This window comes from Schistocerca cancellata, chromosome 4 (genome assembly GCF_023864275.1).
Source record: "Schistocerca cancellata isolate TAMUIC-IGC-003103 chromosome 4, iqSchCanc2.1, whole genome shotgun sequence".
In the NCBI taxonomy this organism is placed as follows: Eukaryota; Metazoa; Arthropoda; class Insecta; order Orthoptera; family Acrididae; genus Schistocerca; species Schistocerca cancellata.
The window spans coordinates 651,040,968-651,049,363 of NC_064629.1; the positions used below are offsets into that span (position 1 = coordinate 651,040,968).

Genomic DNA, 8,396 nt, shown 5'->3' on the forward strand with positions numbered 1-8,396 from the left:
GGCTGGTGATTTTTTTTTCAACACATGTTACAAATAATGAGGTAGTGAGAAGTTAGAAGAAGAATCTGTATCTTTTAATTTCTTCGAGATCTCTCTCCTGATTCAACATATTATTGTAGTGTCTAGGAAACCTGCTAACTCGGTTCACTAGACAAACATTCAAACAAGTCGTATTAATGAGTATTATTACAAAAAGAAAGTTACAATACTTAGCTTTTGCAATTTCACAGCTATGTCGCAAGCAAAGGGCGACATACAAAATAATTAAACTCATTCAGTATAGACAAACCGAAGTCTGTGCTACGCAGAGAGTACAAGCGAAGTGACTAGAGATGACGCTGGAAAAGAACTCGGCCGTTACCAGTCGGTCGCGGCGCTTATATCCTCTTCACATAGGGGCTGCTGCTGTCACGTTGTCGTCCTGGAGGGAGGTCCGGTCAGCGTGCTATTGGTAGACTTCTTCTCACAGCCATTCTCATTCGTTCCCGACTGGGGTGTCGGCGCTTGACTTTACGCGGCAACCATTATAGCACCTCTTTCTTTTTCATGACTACGTCACTGCAGCGAGTCAAAAGAAACCGAACTGTTATAAGAGAAGCGCGGCATATCTGCTCGCCCTTTTCAGAGACTCTAGGACCCTCTGATTTCTGGCATGTGACGCCTATTGTATGTTGTGGCCCCAACGGCGTTTCTCTAGAAATGTAACACTAGTCAGCAGAACGCTTCAAAGAATAACCAGCTTTCTAAATCCACTTAGCACTGAATCATCAAGGTTCAGTTCTCTGTCTATGATGAAGTGTCTCCGAAGTATAGCTCGTTCTTTACTGTTACTGATATCGGATAAGGTAACTGTTCGCATGTGTGTAAAAGAGTGATGTGAGGAAAAGTCACGTGCTGAGACCAAGCGCAAAGGATGACATGTAATGTATAGACACTAAATTTACTTCTTATTACAGTACTACTCCTTACTGCACAGTTAAACTATTTTGTATGCTGTTCAGTTAGAAGGGTTACAGGTAAACAGTACGTTCGTGATAGTGGCTTACAAGAGTACGATATTTCCCCATAATATTTTTACCGAGCGAGTTGAGCCGGCCGGAGTGGCAGAGCGGTCCTAGGCGCTACAGTCTGGAACCGCGCGACCGCTACGGTCGCAGGTTCGAATCCTGCCTCGGGCATGGATGTGTGTGATGTCCTTAGGTTAGATAGGTTTAAGTAGTTCTAAGTTCTAGGGGACTGATGACCTCAGAAGTTAAGTCCCACCGAGCGAGGTGGCACAGTGGCTAGCACACTGAACTCGCATTCGGGAGGACGACGGTTCAATCCCGCGTCCGGCCATCCTGATTTAGGTTTTCCGTGATTTCCCTAAATCGCTCCAGGCAAATGCCGGGATAGTTCCTTTGAAAGGGCACGGCCGACTTCCTTCCCCGTCCTTCCCTAATCCGATGAGACCGATGACCTTGCTGTCTGGTCTCCTCCCTCAAGACAATCCAACCCAAGAAGGCATCAACAGCTGTTTCATTCCTGTGTGTCCTGAAGCATGTCAAAAGTCAGGCTTTGGTTCACTTATTTCAGTGAAGCGAATTTGTAAACGGTAAACAGCTTCCATGCGCCTTAAAAAATAATCAAAAAGGAGAAACAATCCTGTGCTAAGAGAATCACAGTCGCTGACCGCTATTAAACAGACGTTTGCGCACTGAAAATCTCATTAGCTGACTTACAAAACTGCCTGTTGCCAAGAATTTGTCTTCGCTTCTACTAAGATAGGACGTTAACAATGGACTGCAACCAAATTCCTAATGAAACGATCCATTTCATTCAAAGAATAGGCTGGCGAGACATGAAATTGAGTCGGACGTCAAGCTGGCGGAAATGGGTTCGTAATTGGTAAGTCACGCTCCACTGCGCGAGAATGGCGCCGAAGACAAAAGGAAACGAAGGCAGGCAGTAAGTGGATCAATCAGAATGCAACGACCGCAGTCATCTGACAGGCATAATGGTACCCCATGTTCTGCTACTTAAACAATGATGCTACTCTTAGTGCTAAGATAAATACACTTGTACCATATCACCCCTCTAGTACTGACGTACAAAGCATTACCGATGCTTAGTAACACCCACGAAATGAAAACATAGCAGCGCATGATATCTTACGTACTGTTCGCGTATAGCGTCACAGATAACAGTCTAGAAAATTTAGCCCATAATTCAGGGTGTCTCAATTAGTATTCTGACGGATTTGTGATGCATCCTACCAAATCTAGAACGTCAAAAGTGAGGTCTTTAAACCAACAGCTGTGGAGCTAATAGGAAGAACAAAAGAGAGTGAAGAACAGCGTTGTACTAGTATAGATTAATATACATACAGCCACAAAGTACAATGAAGTTGTAGACCAGTAATAGATAAAGCAAAGCACTGATGACAGGAAAATCTGATTAATTCTGATTCCTTACTTAGGCTTCGTGTTAAGTCTCCAGAGTCACTTCCATCAGCGATGGCTTGATCAAAAAAAATGGCTCTGAGCACTATGGGACTTAACATCTGAGGTCATCAGTCCCCTAGAACTTAGAACTACTTAAACCTAACTAACCTAAGGACATCACATACATCCATGCCCGAGGCAGGATTCGAACCTGCGACCGTAGCGGTCGCGCGGTTCCGGACTGGAGCGCCTAGAACCGCTTGGCTACTCCGGCCGGCTGGCTTGATCAGATACTTAGAGAGGTTATGGTATGGATCGTATAAGGCACATTTGTTTATAATTAGCTTCAAACTCTCCACATCATGGCATGAGCCAGAAAGAAATAGCTACTCCTGAGCATTTACTTCTTGTATGTTTCAATATGTGAGCACAACGTGTGGGAGTGTTTGTAACAAAGAAGCAAGCAAGTTACTGGTCAGGGACGAGGAAAATCTGGCACTTATGTGTATTCAGCTACACTGTTGTCAAAAAAAAAAACGAAGGTGCCATGCAACAAACGTCAAACTGGTATGAGGTGTACTACAAGATTAGATATGCAAATGATCAGCATTTCATTGCGGCCGTAAGAGGTAGATAAGCCACAGCGGGTTTTTCCCTCATAAATCGCATTTGAATGGTGGTTGTGAGAACATCGCGTGATGCCTGTGTTAAAAATGGAAAATGTCTACCATCTCGTATCGGAATTCGATAGTGGCATGATCGTGGCCTGTTGAGACTAATGTTTATCGTTCCGAGATATTACCGCTCACTTTGCTCCGCATACCATTACTGCCACGCGAATATGGAATCGAGGAGGGCCACACTCAATGATAAGCAGGATTACAGCGGCCCCGTGTGACAAGCGAAAGAGAGGTCAGGCACTTTGTTCGCACGGCAGAATAGGATCGTACAGCAGCGTCCCGTGCCTTGACTCAGTTTCAAGTGCTTATTTCCAGCAAGACAAGAAACCTCACGGAGAGTGCGACGACGTCTGTAGCATTAGAGACTGGTAGCACGGCGACATACAATGGAAGCAGCACGAAACGACCTACGTTTACCTGTCTTTCAAGATCATTTCGACTCGATGTCTAGCAGGGTTAGAATCGTTTTTGCTGCTACTAAATTTGGTTACCTGTATTTCTCCATATAACATACAGATGCAATCCACGTTTCCTTCCTACTATAGACTGCTTACGCACGAAATATATTTTTTTTTTTTTTGCTGTCTTTCCGAGTTTGCAGTTTCAGTTGACAACAGTGTATATGAAAATAGTTCTCAAAAAAAGGGGCTTGTGTTAGAAAACAACACCAATTACTAATGTGTATAACTTTAATATATATGTAAGCACGTGTAATGATTATTATCTGCAATAAAAAATACGGAATTTTTCACTGTGATTATACTTTGGAGCTAGTTTTGTTGCATGCTCATATGTACGTTAGAGTCGGCCGCGGTGGCCGAGCGGTTCTAGGCGCTTCAGTCCGGAACATCGTGACTGCTACGGTCGCAGGTTCGAATCCTGCCTCGGGCATAGATGCGTGTGATGTCCTTAGGTTAGGTAGGTTTAAGTAGTTCTAAGTTGTAGATGACTGATAACCTCAGATGTTGAGTTCCATAGTGCTCAGAGCCATTTGAACCATTTATAAGTTAGAGCACAAAAGGAGTAGAAGAATTAGAAGAAATAGATTTCTCAAGTAAGTAATGTTCACATCATAGAAGTAGGGTTTTTGAGTAATGCTTAAGCAAAGCCAATATTCAAATTATGCGATCCAGTCATATTTGTGTGACCACCTCCTATGTTCGACGTCAATGTGCAGCAACCACTCACAGATGACAGATGAAAGCACTAGCAATGGAGCGTGCATAAAGCGTATCTGGGGGACACGGACAACAGTGCAGTCGCTGTTCGAATGTGGCAACGGAGCGATTAATCTGGATTTCGGGCCAAAGGTAAAAGCATTTCTGAAACGGCTAAGTTTTTAAACTGTTCGTGAGCCGCCGTGGTTTAAGTATACCGTGTATGGCAAAATGGCGCTATCTAAACCCAGCGTCGATGCAGCTATGGTGCACCTAGGGTCACAGATGGCAGGGGTGAACGACGGCTGTGGATATGTGTGCAGGAGAATAGACGTACAACTATTGATCAACTGACCAGCAGATGGACCAACAGGCTACCAACCATGTCTCCCCAACGACCGCTCTGCGAACGTTGCTGCGTGTGGACCTCCGCAGCAGGCGGCTCGTTCGTGCACCCATGCTGACTGCTCTTCATCGGCGACAAAGGCTGGAATTTGCACGCCAGTACCGCAACTGGCGACAGGTAGCCTTTTCAAGTGAATCACGTTTTATGCTCCATACGACAGATGACTGTTGGCGTGTACGGCGCGAATCGTCTGAAAGCAAAGAATCGAGGCAGGAGGAGAGAGCGTTATTGTCTGTGGAAGGTTTTCGTGGCGTCCCTTAAGTGATCTCGTCATTCTGAAAGGAATAGTGAATCAACACAAGTAGGAATATTTCCTTGGGTACAATGTCCACCGCTACATGCAGTTTGTTTTTCCTTGTAGGACAGTATCTACCAGCAGGCTAATGTAACGTATCACACAGCTCGCTATGTACGTGCGTGGTACGCAAAACGCCAGTATGAGTTTGCCGCACTCCCCTGGCCAACAGACCCTGTGGATATAAATTCAGTCGAGAACCTGTGGGACCACCTCGAGCGGGCAGGTCGGGCCATGGATTCTCGACCGATAAACAGCTCAGCTGGCGACGGCACCTCATCCCCGTTGATACCTTCCTGAACCCCACTGACTACCTCCACGTCTCGTAGCGGCCCACTCTGCAAAAGGTGGTGATTCAGACTTTTGACAGGTGGTGACATTAATGTGACTGATCAGTGTGAAAGGGTCCTGTAGCCACCTTTCACTAGTCCGGTAGCCCATTTTCACTAGCATTTCCTCTTTCTTTTCCTTGTTTCCCTTTTCTCATAACTCTCATAGTGGTGTGATTGAATGAATGTCGTTGTGTGTCACGTTGCTAGACAGTGGCGTAATCTGTTGCAGAAAGTCTGCGACAGTCATACAGATTCATCAGCAGTTGTACAGAATAGCCAACCCTCGTAGTGGTCAAGTACGCAAAGAGGTTTGCGCTACTTGTGAGAAATCCACACAGAAAGCGGAAGGCAGTCTGTCGCCGGTACGGGAAGCGTCCACAGCTGTGCTCCGGTCGAAGGAGGGGGAGTTAGACTGACCGCGTGGCGCGTCGTTATTTGGCGGAGGAGAGCTGTTAGCTTTTGGTCTCGCTTTTCAGCTCTGAAAGATTGCTTTGCCTTGTCGCAGCAATGAATGCAAAACTTTGGCAGATTTTTCTTTTAGAAGATGTCTACAGCAGACTTGGATCCGCTGGAAGAGCGCCACACAAAAGTGTCGATAAGAAGTGAGCACTCGCTCCTGTATGAATGTCTGTTTGCCTTCAGCTGTGCCTGTATAAGCTTTTATTTTCCTAAATATCAATAGCTTTACCTTCTCGTAAATTTTCTTTGCTTTATGTATCTTTCGTCCGTGGGGAGCCAACCAGGTGGTTGAACATTAGAGTTTGTTGGGCTACCGTCATCACTAACTGTCCGATCTCGTGTTTGTTTTAAAGACTGTTAACTGTTCATGATTGTGTGATGTGATATTGTTGAAACTTGGCCACGACACCTAGAAATTGCGTCTCCACAAACCACGTGGTCACGCGGGTGTACTGCGAAACGTGTACCGTTTCACGAGTTATTGCGATCAGTTATCAGGCAACAGCAGTTGTATGAATGATTAACACCAATGATTTTAGGTGTAGATTATAACGGTGAATGTATCGATGCTTTTCTTGAATGTTTTAGGAATTAATGTTATCAGGAATTGTGTACATGCCTCACATCCATGTCTTAGGAATAAATGATTTTATCTACAATTTTCTCTTGTGTTCCGAGGTTACGTTTTTGCACCTAAGCCACTCACCTAGTAGCTTTCCCGTTAGCACATCCAACGCGTTTCCTTACGCACAGGTTCAGTGATTAATTTCCCTTTTATTTTAAAACAAATGCTTTAGATTAAGTCTTATTTTCAGGTGTGTTGCTGGGAGCTGCTCTTATGCACAGTGTTGATGCATTTTCTATTTTTATTTTAAATGTTTGATTCTCGTCAACAGTGCACGGGCAATACGTTTAATTACATCGCATCCCCCATGAGCGATATCACGACGTATACATTTTTATGAGTTTTTCGACTGTGATCAAATTAATATATTTTCCGACTCGGCCAAACCTTCTATTAGTTGTATGGTCAGAGTCGGTGGCGACCCTAATCTGAACGTAATAACCCGTAGAAACAGGTTAGTTACAAGTGTAAAATATATTACTTTTGATATCGCGTTGTAAAGAGTACAAACATAGCTCCTAGTTGTGTCACAACATGTGCTAACATTACAACGTTGTAGTAGCTGAATTGTAAAATGCGAATGCCAATAATAACTGAGAATATTTCTGCCTCTCGACTGTGCCGTGATATGTAACACCATAAACACTTTAGTTTAGTTTATAAGCAAAATTAATAACTGAACTCCTTCCGCACAGGCCAGGAAGACCCAAAGGTACCGACTGGCCGCCGTGTCATCCTCAGACCACAGACGCCACTGGGTGCGGATATGGAGGGGCCTGTAGTCAGCACACCGCTCTCTCGGCCGTATGTCAGTTTCCGAGATACCGACCGGAGTGGCCGTGCGGTTGTAGGCGCTACAGTCTGGAGCCGAGCGACCGCTACGGTCGCAGGTTCGAATCCTCCCTCGGGTATGGATGTGTGTGATGTCCTTAGGTTAGTTCTAAGTTCTAGGCGACTGATGACCTCAGAAGTTAAGTCGCATAGTGCTCAGAGCCATTTGAACCAGTTTGAACCAGTTTCCGAGATTGGAGCCACTACTCCTCAATCAAATAGGTCCTTAGTTTGCCTCACAAGGGCCGAGTGCAACCCGCTGGCCAACAGCGCTCGGCAGACCGGATGGTTACCCATCCAAGTGCTAGCCGAGCCCGACAGCGCTTAACTTCGGTGATCTGACGGGAACCGGTCTTCTCACTGCGGCAAGGCCGTTGGCAATTTTGCTCATACTAATGTTATATGTAAGCGCTTTTCCATTAACACTAATATAGACGCGTCAAATTTTTTTTCACCTGTGCGTACACACGTAAGCAAATTAAACATTTCTCATGTAAATGGTTTGTTAAATTGTATCGCGATAAGCTTTTGCCTAGACAATCTGTACAGATTTATATGGACACTGTAGATATGATAAATCACATCAAGGACCAGCTTCACTACGTGTTTTTCTTATGTAATCACACAGTTCCGTGTAACATGTTATTTGCGGGATGATATCTAAATAATGAGCATTATAGCATCAGCTTTAATTTTTCAGTAACGTGTAAGTAGTAAAGCCACATACTGTCAAGTGGCTTGCGGAGTATGCATGTAAATGTAGAGCCTTAAATGATTTATATGAAACATATAAAATCGTGGGTAGTATGGAATGTGACTAACATACCAGGAGCGCTAACACGCTGTACTTGTACGAAAGGGGAGTAAGGTTAGTCTTCAACGTCTCTTTGAGAGCGGGAGTACTAGAAACGGAGCGAAACATCAATTAGAAACTGATGACGGGAAGTATGATTAATTTCAGCATTCCCACAAAATTATTCAACACAACATTGGGAAATGTAAATCAGAGTGACCTTGCTGGAGTTTTAATTTCGTTCCTCAAGAATCGACCTCAAATACCTGAACCGCTGTACCTCTCAGGTAAGTGTTGGCATTATTTGAGTTGGTTCAGTTTCATGGAATATCGTCGACGTACCGCAGTGCTGTAAGGGCGCTACGCACGACAACCGAAGGAGTCCTGCTATAAAA

General features: G+C 44.6%; 1 pseudogene; it reads right to left on the reverse strand.

Annotated features, from left to right (window-relative positions):
- Positions 1-7,469: 7,469 nt before the first annotated feature.
- Positions 7,470-7,587, reverse strand: LOC126185691 (5S ribosomal RNA; annotated as a pseudogene).
- Positions 7,588-8,396: the final 809 nt, after the last annotated feature.